We start from the raw sequence: 18,353 nt of genomic DNA, 5'->3' as shown, positions 1-18,353 counted from the left end.
GCGGTCACAGGGTTGGGTCAGGAGGCGTGGGAGGCAGTCACAGGGCCGGGACAGGAGGCCTGGGAGGCGATAACAGGGCCGGGACAGGAGGTGGCCATAGGGAGGCGGTCACAGGGCCGGGACAGGAGGCCTGGGAGGCGATCACAGATCCCGGAGAGGAGGCCTGGGAGGCGGTCACAGGGCCGGGACAGGAGGCCTGGGAGGCGATCACAGGTTCTTGACAGAAGTCCTGGGGGGCGATCACAGGGCTGGGACAGGAGGCCTGGGAGGTGAACACTTGGCCAGGACAGGAGGCCTGGGAGGTGAACACTTGGCCAGGACAGGAGGCCTGGGAGGCGGTCACAGGGCCGGGACAGGAGGCCTGGGGGGCGATCACAGGGCCGGGACAGGAGGCCTGGGAGGCGAACACAGGGCCGGGACAGGAGGCCTGGGAGGCAGTCACAGAGCCGTGAAAGGTGGCTGCCTCCCAAGCCTCAGGGCAGGGACTGGGTGAGGAGGAGCAGGGAATTAAGTTCCAGGAGGAGGATCCGGAGGCGGAGCGAGTGGAGCCACAGGTAGAGTGGGGATTTGAATCCCGAATAGAGCAGGAGGAGTCCCTGGAGTGGAAGACTCGGAGCTGTGGAATCCACTGCAAGAGGGTTGGCAGCTGGAGTAGTTAGTAATTAGCCATAACGACATTAGTAATGAAGTCACCAAGGGACAGGCTGTCGCAGTCCAAAGGGACCATCTCCTTCACAGAAACATTCAGACCTAGCCAGAACATGGTCCATAGGATTCTCACCTCCCAGCACACCTGACAGGCCAAGCTTCAAAACCTTACACAATAAGCCTCCACGGAAGGTGATCTCCATGGTTTACCCGAGTTGTTCTGCTGGATCCATCTTTTTCGGACTGTTACGTAACTGGGAAGGATGAGACAAGAAAGTGTGGATCCAATTGCAGAACTATTTATTAAAGGAACACAAAAGATGAAGGGGGAACTAAGATGAAACTAAATCACTGGAGCAAAATGGAAATCAAACATAGCAGTTTGCAGGCTAAAATAACATCGTACTCTCTTTTTTTCGGTTGTCAAAGCACAAATCGAGGTTACAGTGAGACGCTTACAATGGAAGTCAATGCGGCCAATTTTTGGAGGGTTTAAAGGCAAAAATGTGACACTTATAATTTTATAAAAGCACTTACATATGTGTATCTCAGCGAGTATTGACGCTGACTATCACCCCTGGAGTCGTGAGTTTGAATCCAGGGCATGCTGAGTGACTCCAGCCAGGTCTCCTAAGCAACCAAATTGGGCCGGTTGCTAGGGAGGGTAGAGTCACATGGGGTAACCTCCTTGTGGTGGTGATTAGTGGTTGTCTCTATGGGGCGTGTGGTGAGTTGTGTGTGGATCGTGGAGAGTAGCATGAGTCTCCACATGCTGTGTGTCTCCGCGGTCACGAGTCACATGATCAGATGCGCGGATTGACGGTCTCTGAAGCGGAGGCAACTGAGACTCGTCCTCCGCCACCCGGATTGAGTAACAGCGCCACCACAAGGATCTACTAAGTAGTGGGAATTGGGCATTCCTGATTGATATAAAAAGCTCTTACATGAATTGTTCTGTTAAAACGCATGTATTATTTGAGCTTTAAAGTTGATTTTAAAATGGACATTTTTACAGTCATTTTAGGATTTTAGGGTTACTGGCATTACATCGTCATGGCAACAAAGTTGTAAAATTTTATATAACTTTACACAGATGCAGATATTAAGTGATTTGATCACATTAAAATCATGATAACACACATATTGTTTATGTCTTGTGTCTATACTTTTGAAACTGTGAGTATTTTAGCGTTATAAAATGGCTCCCATTGACTTCCATTTTAAGTGTCTCACTGGAACACAGATTTGTGCTTTTTCATAAGAAAAGGAGGGACGAGTCGAAATTAATCAACATTATTCCACAAATGCTGTCGATTGAGCTTAACTTGTATTGGAACCGGAATATTCCTTTAAGGACAATATAAGTCTATGGGCAGTCAACATTTATAAATGCGGATAAATATATTAACTAGGCCTGAATCTCTTTATGGCAGCTTTCTATTTATTTTTTATTCTCTATCCTTTATGCGGATCCCAATTAGATTCCAACAAGGGTTGCAAGTCTTCCTCGGGTCCACACAATGATACACAATACAAAAATAACAATATTTATAATGGCAAAAATAAGAATAAAACTTCTCTAGTCAGAATCACCAAAAATTATTTCCCCACATTATTGTCATATATAGTGATTGTTTGTATACATGTGTGTGTATATATATATATATTTTAACAAATGTTATTTTATTATGTTTTATATTAATTTGAAGTACATTTGAGGTGGCTGAACCTCTAAAGGCAAAAATAATTCATTAATTCAAATATGAATATTTTAGATGTAAATGTGGGATAATCTGTTGTAATTACAATTACCTTATAGAAAATAACAGTGATGTCCTTATTGTAAATGTATGTGTGTGTTTGAGCTAGAATATAAATCCTAGTGATTCACCAGAAAGATTGAATCGTTTATAAATGTAGGCCTATATTATCACAGCTGCTCATGCAGTCTGACACACACACACACACACACACACACACACACACACACACACACACACACACACACACACACACACACACACACACACACACACACACACACACACACTGAACTAAGCGCACAGTGTTGCGCGCGCGCGCTGAGAGGAATACGCGTCTCTCTCTCTCTCGCGCAGTGATCAGTCTCGCGCCCATCTGCTCCGTACGTTTCCTCGCGGATGAATGAGTGATGAGAGCGGGTCCGGCTCTGCTTCACGGGAGACCGACAGTTCGAGAGGAGACACGACAGTGAATGAACCGAACCGAACCGTTCGTGTGAGCGCGAGACACTCGCGGGCGGGACACCGGAGCGATGGATGAGCGCGCGCCAGGCAACACAGGTGCGTTTGTCACATTCACACCTGCGATACGCACAACTCACGCGAACGGCCGTGGATACAAAAATAAATGTGCGATTCACGGAGGTAAATGCGTCGCGTTGCTTGCTGAGAGGTGCGTCGTGATTGTTTTATCATTGTTTTATGTATAACTCTCTATCTGATGGTAATACTTTAATGTATGCCGTTTAATGCTTATTTCCCCTTCCAAGGTCTTTCAAAGTATCCCATGGTATTGGCATTACCATGGTATGTTCAAAACATTGTCCTTCACATTTGTTGCTGGTAATACTATGTTACTTTTATGTTATTATTATTATTATTATTATTATTATTATTTAAAATTAGATCGAGTGACATTTACAGGTGTTTGCATGGTAGTAGCATATATATTAATTAACTTTAAATACAGGACATCTAGTTTGGGATATTTTAATATACAGCATTAAATGTTAGCTAAACTCATTGCAATCCTTTACAGTTCACGTGAGCATGTTTGGAAAACATAAATGGGTTTCCTTGCACTCATTAGGCTTTTTTTAATCTCTTGAGGATACAAATGTATGCATGCATGTACAGTATTTGGTGGTACAAGTGCTGTGCTATCATGCCTTGGGTAGATACTGTAGGGCACATAAGGAATTTCTTACATGCCGTTCAGCAGATGATGCAAAAAAAAAAACCCACTTAATGATGCTTAACTTGCGAATGGTTCCTTTCACGAATTTCTTAAAAATAGATTAGATGTACCTTAGTAATCAATCTCATTTTCAGCACTGCCGTTTCAAATGCACACCAAAAAAAAAGAGGCTTATTTTTGTGCAAGTCCCTTTATTAATGTCTCTGGAATTCATCAGCGTGTAATTGAATCCTAGATTGTTGTGCCGCTTTTTCTCGGGCTGCTATTTAAAGTCTAACAGGAAAACGGGAATGAGCCGACACAGAATTCCGCCGTCAATCCCTCACTGGGCGTCTACGCTTCTGAGCCCATCCAACGGTTTACTCACAGCCATTCATCACTCAGGTGGAGGCAATAGGCACTACATCAATTCTCATTTGCAGGTGCATTCTGTTTAGCCCCGTCTCATTGTTCAAGTCCAACCAGATTAGATGGGCTGAGATGTGAGGTAACCTGTGAAGTTTAACTGTTAATGGCAGACTATATGTGCAACTCATCAATAGGGGACCTCAAGAATCCTATACTGGACTGTAACCCGCTGCCATCTTACATTGAGCTGTTTGTTTAAGAATGCTTGATTTGTTTGGAGTGCTTTGCCACAGGCCAACTGATTCACCTTTAATTAAAAGAAAGAGTGGCTGTTTATTTTTGGCATCCCCCCGGCTTGTCTTGGGAAAGCAGGCAGCTCCTAGAATTTTAGTGAAGCAGGTTTTCAATTAAGCGCAAATGTCTTTGCCAGGGCACCGGAGAGTTTGAGCGGGTCTCTTCGCTGAGACAGTAATGCCGCTCTAATCATATGGTTCCTTCTGTTTAAACCCTATTGTGTGGGTAGTAAATTAAAAGATTTATGGCTGTGCATCATTTGATTTTCTCACAGATAAAGGTACTGGAGATGATCTGTCTCCAGGCGAAACTGTTAAAAATAAGACGCCTGTCCCAACGGAGATGTAGGCCACGTTTGCATGCACCCTCATAATGCGATTCAACTGTAGCTCATGCAAACAGAATATTGCGATTATGCTTAGAATAAGAATAATTATAATCGCAGTAAGATATGTGGAGGACTCCTGTTTTAATCACTTTATACTGGGCATGCAAACACTTAAATCGCATTTCTTCCAGTCTGACCAAAGTGTGCCAGCGCCAGTGCTGCAGACGGATCGTGTTACGCTCAAGCACAGGGTCAAAAACATCGCTAAACAGAGGAAGCTGCACTTACTTTTCGTCTTCATGTGAAATGGCAGTTCCATGCACCGTTTTACAGCAGTGGTGCTCCCCCTTCTACAGCCCCACGGCAAAAGAAAAGAGAATATTTTCCCGGTTGTAAATGTCCGTTTGCAGTCTGAATTGAATGTTGGGGAGATAAAAAGACCATGTGCCACAAAATAATGGAAGAAAACAAGTCTTTGAAATGAGTTTGTGCTCATGGGCGAAACACTACAACATCCACGCGTGTAGTCCGATTCACACAAAAATGACTCTTATGAATCGATTCTTTTAGGTGAATCAAAACAGATAGAGCAGCCAGTGTAGTCCGACAAACAAATGACTCGTATGAACCGATTCTCTTAAGTGAATCAAACCAGAGAGAGCAACCAGTGTAGTCCGACAAACAAATGACTCGTATGAACCGATTCTCTTAAGTGAATCAAAACAGAGAGAGCAGCTAGTGTAGTCCGACAAACAAATGACTCGTATGAACCGATTCTCTTAAGTGAATCAAAACAGAGAGAGCAGCCAGTGTAGTCCGACAAACAAATGACTCGTAAGAACCGATTCTCTTAAGTGAATCAAAACAGACGGAGCAGCCAGTGTAGACCGACAAATAAATGACTCGTATGAACCGATTCTCTTAAGTGAATCAAAACAGAGAGAGCAGCCAGTGTAGTCCGACAAACAAATGACTCGTATGAACCGATTCTCTTAAGTGAATCAAAACAGACGGAGCAGCCAGTGTAGACCGACAAACAAATGACTCGTATGAACCGATTCTCTTAAGTGAATCAAAACAGACGGAGCAGCCAGTGTAGACCGACAAACAAATGACTCGTATGAACCGATTCTCTTAAGTGAATCAAAACAGAGAGAGCAACCAGTGTAGTCCGACAAACAAATGACTCGTATGAACCGATTCTCTTAAGTGAATCAAAACAGAGAGAGCAGCTAGTGTAGTCCGACAAACAAATGACTCGTATGAACCGATTCTCTTAAGTGAATCAAAACAGAGAGAGCAGCCAGTGTAGTCCGACAAACAAACGACTCGTAAGAACCGATTCTCTTTAGTGAATCAAAACAGACGGAGCAGCCAGTGTAGACCGACAAATAAATGACTCGTATGAACCGATTCTCTTAAGTGAATCAAAACAGAGAGAGCAGCCAGTGTAGTCCGACAAACAAATGACTCTTATGTACCGATTCTCTTAAGTGAATCAAAACAGAGAGAGCAATCAGTGTAGTCGAAAATAACTCTGAAGTGGTTCTTTTAATTAATCGTTCAAAAACACTCACAAACGGACTGACTAATTTTCAGTATGCCAAGCTCTATTTAAAGAGACATATTTTCAACAAGTTGTTTTTTGTAATAAAAATGTATTTTTAAAAAAGTATTGAAACATCACATTTCTCAGCAAATAATCAGAGTTATGGCAAGTTGCATGTAAAGTTGTTAGCCCAAATCATGTAAATATCTTCATGGAAATATTCCTTATGCTCTGTTTATTGCAATAATCAGAGTATTGGTGTACATGTAAACGTAGCCATTGACTAAATACTTGTATACTCAAGAATGCTATAATAATGTTACAGAATGCTTCAGATGACTAATGGTGTGTCTCAATTCGCTCGGTAGATTAATAGTAAATACTGATCAACTGGTGGTTGACCGGGGAGGTGGGCGATTGGTGCGATTCTAAATGAGAACGCCCCCAAAGATATTGACCGGGGAGGTGGGAGATTGGTGCGATTCTAAATGAGAACGCCCCCAAATATATTGACCGGGGAGGTGGGAGATTGGTGCGATTCTAAATGAGAACGCCCCCAAAGATATTGACCGGGGAGGTGGGGGATTGGTGCGATTCTAAATGAGAACGCCCCCAAAGATATTGACCGGGGAGGTGGGGGATTGGTGCGATTCTAAATGAGAACGCCCCCAAAGATATTGACCGGGGAGGTGGGCGATTGGTGCCATTCTAAATGAGAACGCCCCCAAAGATATTGACCGAGGAGTTGGGCGATTGGTGCCATTCTAAATGAGAACGCCCCCAAAGTTGTTGACCGAGGAGTTGGGCGATTGGTGCCATTCTAAATGAGAACGCCCCCAAAGATATTGACCGAGGAGTTGGGCGATTGGTGCCATTCTAAATGAGAACGCCCCCAAAGATATTGACCGAGGGAGGTGGGCGATTGGTGCCATTCTAAATGAGAACGCCCCCAAAGTTGTTGACCTTTGGCGTTGGGGTGCCGCCGAATGGTGCCTCATCCACCCACCCCGCAAGATGTCACCCATTGGAAATCTCACGGATATGTTTTGCCACTGTCAGTCATGGAGAAAAGCAATTGGATTACTTAAAAACCGCGATTTATGCAGGAGAATGGCAAAAAATAGGCCTAGACTAAATTGCAAACTACAGTAAATAATGCGGAGAGTGGTTGAATTTGCATTCATTCTTGTGATCCCTGGAGGGACTAATTACGAAAATAAAATGCATTGATTGAACAGTGATTTTACATCATATTTGCTCAAATTTCTCAAAAAATCGAATGAGACACAGCTCTAGACTTTGGCAAAAAGAAACATGGCTGCTTTTCAAACCATGGCTCATAAGCACAGACAGCTGCTGAATTTATGTAAATTAGACCGTACGTTGAGTTAAAAATGTGCTGATATGTTCATGTTTGGGGTTTAGGATGTGCTGCATTGGCTATATTCAACAATCAATTGTGCTATAGATAAAACATTTGGCAAGATTATTCCTTGAACATGGATTATTGAACACAAAGTCTGCACGCCAAGCGATAGACTGACAGACGAAAGGACAAACAGGTTGGTGTAAATGGCTCTCCTTATTTTTATGCTTGAATGAGTGTTATAAGTGCTGCACAGTTTTAGAGAAAACCAAACACTCTTTCTCGTGTTCGTTTATTCTGTCACAGCCCTCTACATGGCGAGTAAATCACTAGCATATGCGACTGCAATATTATTTTATTAGCCGTTGGCATGTAAATATTCAGGTCTTACTCTCCACATATTGAGTTGTGTAGTGAAGAAGAACTTGCGCCACAATCCTTTTAACGAATAAGCAGCTGGCGATTAAGAAGCTTCATCTGTTAATGCGGATGTGTCGAGTGTGAAACAGCTTTACAGCGTGTTGTGTCTTGTGAGCGCACACCATGAAGGAAATTGACCTTGTGTGGCTGCAGTGGTGATCACTCTGTCACCATCGCTTTACTGTGTTTCCCACAGGATTTAGTGAGACTGTAGGTGGACCCTCTGGAGGGGGGGAGGGGGGGGTTAAGGGTCATGCTCCCCCGGAAGAAAAGTTTGTGCATTTTGAAGTTAAATGCATCATTCTGGTGCGCATTGAGAGCAAATAAATTGGTCATTCACTTGGACGGGTAAAAAAGTTACTTGTCCGGACATTTACTCAACTGTGGTGTAAATACAATTTTTTCCAGAGGATCAATATTATCATCAAAATTCTTACTCATTCACTTGTTTTCTAGCAAGACGTGACACAGTCATGTATCAACTTACATTAACATTGTTGCTCTTGGCTAATCAGATGCTTAAACTGGTCTATAAAAGGACAGTTCACCCAGAAATTTCAATTCTGTTATGATTTCTCAACCTCACTGTGACGAGGAGGAGGAGGGCGTGGCCGGGCGACCATCATTACGACCCGGCCACGCCCTCCTCCACATCACTCTCATGTTGTTCCAAGCCCACAGAAGAGAGAAATTTAAACGAAATACAAAATGCAGAATGTTAGTCCCAGTCACCATTCTCTTTCATTCAACTTTTCTCCATACAATGAAAGTGAATGGTGACTGAGATTAACATTCTGCCTTACGTCTCCTTTTGTGGTTCAGGAAGGAAAGAATAGATACATTATACTTGCATGCTGTCAAAAGTCAGATTTCCTAGCCAATGGCGATTAATTCTCCAACGTGTCCGTAGAGGGTTGCATCATTATAGAGGGAAAGTAAGAGTGCCAGAATTAATAAAAGAGGAAAAATATGTCAGGCTTTGTTAAAAATAAATGTTTCATTTAATAGGTTAAACGTTCAGTGATTACAGCTGTTAAAAGCCTAAATGCACAATGCAATTCACTACATTTAAAGACCCCATGAAATCAAAATGGGAGTTTTGTTTCTTTTCTGGGAAAACAGACACAAAATATTGCTGACATCATCTTGCACTCTAATATACACTAAATACACTCTAGTGCATAACACATGCCTGAATCACGGTTCAAGTTTATGATGTAAAATAAAGACTATTAGCTGTTATAAATAAGTGACATACCCTTCGAAATGTCTTGTTAAGCTAACTTTGTTTCAGTGGAAAACTGCTCTTGTTGCACCATTTCATGGGGTCTTTTAAAAGAACATGCAACCATGAATTGAAAGCGGCAACAAAAAGTATTTGTCTGTAAGACTGTCTGATTAGTGGAGCAAAACGGCTTTAAAAACGACCAGACCAAACATAAAGATGAAAAACATTTAGTCTGTAATAAGATCAGATAATAATCCTTGTTCATGTTTTCAGCTCTTTGTCAATCATTTGTTTCATTTCCAAATAATCGTGCCTCATTTTCTCTTCCATCTCGTCAGAGACGACCCACGAGCGATATTAATATTTGATGAGATTGTGTTGGATGAATTAAAGGAGGACAATTGCTAGCAGAGGGAACGGCACATTTTAAGCATGTTAATGTATTCGGCTCTTTTTGGGAAAGTAAAGCACGGGATCGCTCCCCTCAGGAGGTCCAGAAGAGATCGTGGTAATGTATGTCAGATTCAATCTACAGGCCCTGTCTGCTGATAATTAATATTCTCCTGTTGGAGTTATGACGTGCAGTTGTTGGAGAACCAGACGGTTGTGTGTTAGGAGGGATTCAGTTCCAGATGTCTCCAGTTTTGGCAGAAATCTTGCCAAACATTTGTATAATTTCCACTTTTTTTTAGCTGGTATTTGCCTAAAAATCTGCTTTATTTGAGTGAGTCTCGCAAAAAAAAAAATTATAATAGTAATATATATATATATATATATATATATATATATATATATATGTATGTATGTATGAGTGTGTGTATGTATATATATGTGTGTGTATGTGTCTATATGTATGTGTGTGTGTGTGTATACATATGTTGTGTGTGTGTATGTATGTATGTATGTATGTAATGTATACATACATACATACATACATATACATACACACATACATCTATATATACACATATACATATATATACATATACACTCATACACACATATATACATAAACACACACACTCATACATACATATATACACATACACACATATACATATATATATATACACATATATACACACTCATACATACATACATACGTATATATACACACATACATGTATATACATATATATATACATACACACACACATATACATACATACATACTATGTATGTATATGTGTGTAATGTATATGTGTGTGTGTGTGTGTGTGTGTGTGTATATATATATGTATACATTTATGTTTTGCATTAAGAAATTTCCCTCTAATTCTCACAAACTTTTAATGCTTTTTATTTTTTTGTAAAATAATGATTCCAACACATAATACCATGACATATATTTACAATTTAAAAAAAAAAATATTTAAAATGTAAATCATTTATAATTATTTTATTCATATTCTTACTTTTGACTCCTTTTTTGAAGCCAGTTTTCCCAAAAGTTTAAATTAAAAGTGTTGAGTTTTAAGTAAAATAAGCAAATCTGCATTTCTGTTAATGGTCCTAAAAATAGGCTTAATTTTCTTAATGCAAAATGAAGTTTTATTTTTATCATGCTCTTGACAGGTGTTGTAAGATCTGCCCCATTTAGCTTATGATTTAGTGTTGGACCGAGAAGCCATATATCCTAAATGAATAATACATCAAAATGTTCAAGAAGTACCAAGAATAAAATGTTCGTCTACCTGGCAGACTGCAGAGCCATCTAGAAGGATTCTTCAGAGACTGGCACAGAGTGTGGTAATGTGACAAGACTAGAGGAGTCATTTGTCATGGGCGTATGAGTCGATGGCTGCAGGCGATGTGTTACTCAAGCGACGCCCGCAGGCCAGACATGTCAAGACTTTCAGATGACTTTAGTTCTTCATATGGAACGCTCTGTTATACGGTGAATGCTGAAGTGGACAAAAACAGATTAGCCTCTGAGGGATGCTCTGTGCTTTTCAACATTTTCCTCTCTGATCTAGTGCTTAAAGCAGGCTTTTGTGCCCGATTCTCAGACTTTTTGAAATCCAAAAGAAGCTAAGCACACAGTTTTGGTCACACATGGCATTGAATTTTGTTCATCTTGTGGTTTTGCAAGCATCAAATGGTGCAACAATGTGCAACAGCAATGTTCAACTGTCTGAAGAGTGGTTAATCATGGTTTGTATAGCCTGGTTAATATTCTCTACACCAGCGGTTCTTATCTGGTGTTGCTTCAGAACCCCACAGTTGCAAATTGTTTATTATAAAAAATTAAGTAAAAATATCCTTAGTATCAAACACATAAATGTATGAATTGACAATTTTGGTTTCTAAAAGCTAGGGCATACTTTGTTTTTTTGCGTGCCATGCGGGCGGCTGTGGCTCAGGTGGTAGAGCGGGTCGGCTGCTAATCGCAAGGTTGGTGGTTTGAATCCCGGCCTACACGACTCCACATGCCGAAGTGTCCTTGGGCAAGACACTGAACCCCAAGCTGCTCCCAATGGCAGGCTAGCACCTTGCATAGCAGCTCTGCCATCATTGGTGTGTGAATGGATGAATGAGTCACAGTGTAAAGCGCTTTGAATACCGCTAAGGTTAAAAAGGTGCTATATAAGTGCAGACCATTTACCATTTTACCATGCTAAGAAGCGCTCAGCATTTTAACGTAAAGTCCTGACCACAAGCCCATACAGACTAGAAATAGACCGATATATATCGGTTTTACCGATTAATCGGTGCCCATAGTTGCTTTTTTGGAATTATCGGTTATTGGCAAAAATCTATGCCGAAAGTTTCTTTTTTTTATTCCTCATCTGTTGAATATACAGTGCTTTCAGAAAGTATTCAGACCCCTTATGATAAAATTCTTTAAATTCATATTATTTTTTCCACATCAGTCTACACTCCATACCCCATAATGACAAAGCAAAAACTTTACAAATGTATTCAAAGAAAAAACTAAAATATCACATTGACGTATGTATTCAGACCCTTTACTGTGACGCTTGCATCCCATTTCTCTGGATCATCTTTGAGATGTTTCTACACTTTGATAGGACTATCTCAATTGATTGGACATGATTTGGAAAGGCAAATACTTGTCTATATTAGTGGTCGACCAATATATCGCAGAGGCCAATAAATCAGGTGACATTCAGAATTGTTTAATTATCGGCATTGGCTGATACATTTTCCCGTTTGTCCGATTTGTTTCTTGAGGGTGCCGAGAATCGCCTGCTTGCATGTGAAGCATCTGAGACATGTAAACAACCAGTCGTGGTTTTTGTTGTCACATGCCATCGTGTTACTACAATAATAGTCCGGTGTGACTCTATCCTCCCTAGCAACCGGTCCAATTTGGTTGCTTAGGAGACCTGACTTGGAGTCACTCAGCATGTACTGGGATTTGAACTAGCGAACTCCAGGGGTGGTAGCCAGCGTCTTTTACCACTGAGCTATATATTTTCTTAGTCTTGTATGAAATGAGTAAATATAGTGCTAAATAAGAGTTTATATATATAATAATAATATTGAATGCTTATGCTTATGAAGTGGCGGTATGAAATGGTGGTTGCATAGTGGTCTTAAGCACAGAACTTGTAAGCAGAAGGTTGCTGGTTCAAACCCCACAGCCATCACCATTATGTCCTTGAGCAAGGCACTTAACTCCAGGTTGTTCCGGGGCATTTGTCCCTGTAATAAGTGCACTGTAAGTCGCTTTGGATAAAAGCATCTGCCAAATGCATAAAAGTAAATGTATGGGTAATGTAAATGCCCGCATTTGGCGGATGGTAGGTATTAATTTCATACCCTGGTTATCGGCCTTTCCCACCACCTCTAATACAGACACATTTTCTCCTGGTTCTTTTTTCATTCAAAATAAATGATAAATAAAGTATATTTTGCATATAGTAAATTACACCATTCTCTGCTTAAAGTGCTCTCTCTCTTATGGAAACGTTCATGAAACTGAAATTTACTGACACTTTCATGTGCTCAGGAGAATTTCCCTGTGTTTGCATGCTTATGTTTCCTCTCCAGTCCACATATTAACATACTCATACATGTCTTTAAAGGTTTGGCCTAGATTTGGCTCATTTGGTGCCCGTTGAGAGCATCCATGAACCCTTTCTGTTAAATTGGCTCAGTTGTAGATTGATGTGATCAGTCGGAGCAGATTCCTGATTAGCCCTTTAGGGAACATGGAAAGATTAGCTACGGTTTGACACAGTCCATCTCGCAAACTTCCCAAACTGAACGACATCATTGTCTTTAATAGCTTTAAGACATAAGCGAGCACTGCTAGCTAATTCTGTAAGTCTCCCGGGATCTCATTTATTAGTCAAGAAGTCATTAGCATTTCTGAGCGGCTTCTCCAGTTATCCGGCCTCTTTAGAGCTGCGAGGTGAGTGTAGACATGCGAGGACACTGTGAATATAGCTGCCAATACTTCATCTGTTCTTTCTCACTTATATATAAAATATTACTTGCTTTAAGTTACAGTATGGGCCATAACTAGGCTAATACTCGGATTTGCATATTTGAGCCTAGCTCTTTCTTGACCACCTTTACCTTTGATTTGTGATATGACTCTTAAATAGTCTTGAAAACTGGTTGAATTTTCTTTTCATGCTGTTTCATTAACTGGAATGTTCTCACAAAACCTGTCAAGGAAATTTCCTGGTCCTATTTTACTCCAAAATCAAAATGAACAATTAAGAAATTACGTTTTGCATATAGACAATGAAGCCTATTCTTGTTTTTGTTGGAAAGCAGCGGCTTCTTTCGTGATGTCCTGACATGAACACCATACCTGTTTAATGTTTTCTGTACAGTAGACTCATGAACAGAGATGTTAACCAGTTCCAATGAGTCCTTCAATCTTTATCTGTCACTCAAGGGTTCTTCTATACCTCATTGAGCATTCTGCGGTGTTCCCTTTGAGTCATCTTGACTGGACGGCCACTTCTAGAGAGAGTACCTATAGTACTAAATCACCTCCATTTATAGACAGTTTGTCTAACTGTGCACAGATGAATATCTAACGGCCACTTCTAGAGAGAGTACCTATAGTACTAAATCATCTCCATTTATAGACAGTTTGTCTAACTGTGCACAGATGAATATCTAACGACCACTTCTAGAGAGAGTACCTATAGTACTAAATCACCTCCATTTATAGACAGTTTGTCTAACTGTGCACAGATGAATATCTAACGGCCACTTCTAGTGAGAGTACCTATAGTACTAAATCATCTCCATTTATAGACAGTTTGTCTAACTGTGCACAGATGAATATCTAACGGCCACTTCTAGAGAGAGTACCTATAGTACTAATTCGAATATATAAGCTCTTCGAGATATCTTTGTAACCCTTTTCAGCTTTATGCAAAGACATTTCTTGATCGTAGGTCTAAGATCTCTTTTTTTTGCAAGGCATAGCCCTCGTCTCATTAACTAGATGCCAGGTTTGCCAACTTCTGCCTCTAATTAGCTTTTGTTGACATCACTAGCCTAGGGGTTCACTTACTTTTTCCACGGCACTGTGAATGTTTCATGGGATGTGTTCAATAAACATGAATGATTATAATTGTTTGTGTGTTGTTAGCTTAAGCACATTGTGTTTGTCTAGACTTGTGACTTTGATGAAGATGAGATCACATTTTATGACCAATTAATACAGAAAAACAGCTAGTTCCAAAGGGTTCACATATTTTTTCTCGCCTCTGTACAGTATATATAAAAACAATGCATCTGGAAAAGTGAATTGATTACTTCCCCTCGTTTAATCTTCTCCAATGCGTATAACATGAAAAGATCGCACATGGGTCGTGCCGATGGGACAGGCTCATTAATACTAGATGTATTCTAATGAGACTTCCAGAACATGCACCTCAGAATGACGGGCTTTGTGCTTTCGTCCGTTCAATATACTGTCATTTGGGAATAATTGGACGGAGGCGTGTATGGAGTGCATTTTGAGAGGCTGTGTTGAAGGTAGTTGTTGAAAATGAGGCGCTTGACACCTAATTTAAAATATTTCTTCATCACGAATTCAGAGGCACGTGCGTTATGTGGTGAATTAATCATTCCACTTTATGAGCACGAAAGACATTTATTCATGGCATTCGTTCGCTTCAGATGAGTGAGAAAGCGTTCTAGAGAAACGCTCGTGTAGAGAAACGCTCTACAAGCGTTGCATTGATCACGCCGCATGTTGTTCTTTGGCTGCACAATTAGACAATTGATGCATGTTTAATGGCTTTGTTTCTCAAATACCTGCAATAAGCAGGAGTCAAAATATTGCAGCATTTATTATTGCATAGTGTGAAAGGAAATTACCCAGAGATTAAAGCTGTCTCATAGAAACGGCGCTCATTTGATTTTGCGGTTTACTTTATTATGCTAGTTTATATTCTGATTGTCTGAAGATATTTATTGTGTTTTTGTTTTCAGACTCTCATAAAAGTGTTTTGTGAGAAAGCCCTGAACTGCAATGTGGGAAAAAATGTCACTTTGTGCCTTCCTGAGTTTAAAAAAATATATATATATTTTATTCTCAAAAAAAAAAAAAACAATCTCACATTTATTTAAATGATTTTTTTTTCTCACTCATTTTTTATTTTATTTTTTTTCAACATTTTTTGTTTCTCTATCAAAGAAAATATTTTTTATACTAAAAAACCCCCCCAAAAAACTAACTAGCTAACAATTAGCATGTTGTTCCAGACTCTCCCACTAGGTGCCACTATCAGTAAATTCTTACAAGTTGAAAGGTGCTTCTAAACACGGTTTTTAAAACTTAAAACTTAGGCATCAAAACAGGCAAAGATATGGAATGATTTTCCGGACATTATTCAAAAGGAATTGCAAATTGTATTTGCAATTGCGTTTTCAATTTGTGGACGCATAAAATGTGACATAATCCAAACGCAATTGCAAATCGCGCATTACCGTTTGCATTTTCGTTTAAGTGAACGCACAGTGACTGCCAGATTTCAAATGGAAAAGCAAAGTCCGTTTGCAACTGTGTTTCCCATATCTTACAAGTTTTGGCCCTGTCATATTTAAATAGCAATTTCAATTACCACGTCTGCTTTTTCACTTTCTCAGCGTCGAGTATGTAGCCAGCCAAAACTCAAGTGGAATACTAATTCCCTTAGTATTTCCATTGACGCCTTACACGGAAACCTGTCAATCAGGGTCAAGGGTGGGATTATGCTATGGGGCGTGTTTGTCTTGGGAAGAGACGTCACTCACAGTCGACGGTCAAGAGTCATTATATAAACAAGCATTAAAAGTAATGGACCAGAAATCTGTAAGATGGCATCACTGCATCATTCTAAGGAAGCATAATATCTTGAGTTTTGACAGTTTTGTAAATTTTTCTTTTCAATATTCTGTCAACTAGTACATAAACAAAAGAGCGGAATAAGAACTAGAGGCACAATAAGTGGAAACTATAGCCGCAAAACGTAGAACAACATTTGGTCAGACATCATTTTCAGTAAGAGGCATACATTTGTGGAATGCATCTGAAATTAAAACATTGACAGACTTAAAGGTTTTTAATACACATTTAAAGCAATGGCTGAAACTGAAACAACTTTGTGAACACTGACTGTACAGGACATAACACAATGCATACAAACATAATGTTGCATATGTGAGCACGCACAGACATATGCACCCTTTTGTGTTCTTGTATTGTTAAATCTTATTTCATATATGGGATGTATTTGTTGTATGTATTTTATTAATTATAAATCTTAAACTCAATACTCTGTAATTTTTGTTTTAAATTTATAAGCCTAACCAGGGACAGGGGTTGCAAATTAGTCATGGCTAGAAACATGTATGCGTGGCATCTACTTTGTATTCTTTATAAAGCAATGTTCTATGCATTTGTCCCTGTCAAATAAACATTAAAATAAATACAAAATAAATAAAGAGGTGATGCCCTGAACAGGCGCCGGTTTATTTGATCTTGACCATCGACTGTGAGTGGCGTCTCTTCCCAAGACAAACACGCCCCATAGCATAATCCCACCCTTGACCCTGATTGACAGGTTTCCGTGTAAGGCATCAATGGAAATACTAAGGGAATTAGTATTCCACTTGAGTTTTGGCTGGCTACATACGCGACGCTGAGAAAGTGAAAAAGCAGACGTGGTAATTGAAATTGCTATTTAAATATGACAGGGCCAAAACTCGTAAGATATGGGAAACACAGTTGCAAACGGACTTTGCTTTTCCATTTGAAATCTGGCAGTCACTGTGCGTTCGCTTAAACGAAAATGCAAACGGTAATGCGCGATTTGCAATTGCGTTTGGATTATGTCACATTTTATGCGTCCACAAATTGAAAACGCAATTGCAAATACAATTTGCAATTCCTTTTGAATAATGTCCGGAAAATCATTCCATACAAAGACATCTGTCTAGCACATGTTTAATTGGGCCAACAAATTAATCATATTCATTATCAGCATCTAGTGTTGTCACGGTAACACAGTTTCAGTAGTCGGTACCGATACCAGTGAAATTTCACGATCCAATTTCAATACCACAGAAAACATTTGCTAATATGATAATGTGCTATTGAAGACACGCCTTTAGCTTATTTAATGTAAAATTTTAATGTAAATAATAATTTAAATTATGTGCATGTTTACTTTGTATATCTAACGCTTCTTTACTTTTACGCAGTGCCCCTATTTTATCCCCAAATTTGATCCCTTTTTTATTATTATATTATATTTCCAGAATTACATGTTTTAAAGTTGAATTTAATTTAATTTAATTTGTCTAATCAAAAACATTTCCTTAAACTTTTAAAAAGTTTTAACAAGTAAAAAATAGAACAATACCACTGCATTTAACAAACATTTTTTCAGAACAAAAGCACTCTTGCTTGTGATATATTGCTTAATTTGTGTTATTATTACAATCATTATTCATTAATCATTATTTATAATAATAATAATAATTATTATTATTATTATTATGTCTACAGGGAGGATTACATTTTACTATACAGTTATAATATATTTATGTTACAATTTCTTAAATTTCAGGCATTTAGCTTTTATTATGAATCGTGCTTTTATTTTGACGTGTATTTCTGATGATATTTTAACCTTTCCGGATAAACAGTTCGCTACATGACCCAGTGTGATCGTTAAAGTGCTAATGCTGTGATGTAATCATATAAGTATATAAAAATAACACTTCAGAG

At 39.4% G+C, this 18,353-nt stretch overlaps 1 protein-coding gene across 1 annotated transcript in view; it reads left to right on the top strand.

Annotated features, from left to right (window-relative positions):
* Positions 1-2,634: 2,634 nt before the first annotated feature.
* The window catches only part of LOC127660812 (heparan sulfate glucosamine 3-O-sulfotransferase 1-like), a 65,774-nt gene continuing 50,055 nt past the window's right edge, over positions 2,635-18,353 (top strand). The window contains exon 1 of the mRNA XM_052151241.1: positions 2,635-2,969. The gene's annotated coding sequence lies outside the window, so the exon portion shown is untranslated. The remainder of the gene's footprint in view (positions 2,970-18,353) is intronic.

Source organism: Xyrauchen texanus, chromosome 20, assembly GCF_025860055.1.
Source record: "Xyrauchen texanus isolate HMW12.3.18 chromosome 20, RBS_HiC_50CHRs, whole genome shotgun sequence".
NCBI classification, from domain to species: Eukaryota; Metazoa; Chordata; class Actinopteri; order Cypriniformes; family Catostomidae; genus Xyrauchen; species Xyrauchen texanus.
The sequence above is the reverse complement of the archived record's forward strand: the minus strand, read 5'-3'. Positions and strand labels throughout refer to the sequence as shown.